Source organism: Trachymyrmex septentrionalis, unplaced genomic scaffold (genome assembly GCF_001594115.1).
Source record: "Trachymyrmex septentrionalis isolate Tsep2-gDNA-1 unplaced genomic scaffold, Tsep1.0 scaffold1436, whole genome shotgun sequence".
Taxonomy (NCBI): domain Eukaryota; kingdom Metazoa; phylum Arthropoda; class Insecta; order Hymenoptera; family Formicidae; genus Trachymyrmex; species Trachymyrmex septentrionalis.
In genome coordinates, this window is record NW_017304583.1 from 8,224 (window position 1) to 8,573 (window position 350).

A 350-nucleotide genomic window follows, 5' to 3' on the forward strand; every position below is an offset into this window, starting at 1 on the left:
TAATAAAATGAAACAGCGGGTGTGAGCAACAAATGACATGTGGCTCGCATCTATTAGACACTCGAGAAACGGTCGATGACGAAAGTTATAAACAATATATCCCTGGAGTGACTCAGCAGTACACGTACTCCGCTCTCGGCGTCACTAACTCGCCATATAAAAGGAGAGGTCCTCCACGAGGAGTGTCACTTCATTTTCGGGACTCGGAAGTATTAGACTTCACCTTCGGGACTCGACTATTATTAGACTTCTTTTTCGGGACTCGGCAGTTAGTCGTAACTATCATTATTCCTTCGGGACTCGTCATATTCATTTGGTACTCATCATAAAGTCACTGGTTAAACTCCATC

General features: G+C 44.0%; 1 protein-coding gene across 1 annotated transcript in view; it reads right to left on the minus strand.

The window, feature by feature from the left end:
• Nucleotides 1–350, minus strand: part of LOC108745672 (fatty acid synthase-like) — a gene marked incomplete at both ends in the record, with an annotated part of 8,231 nt that overhangs the window by 7,259 nt on the left and 622 nt on the right.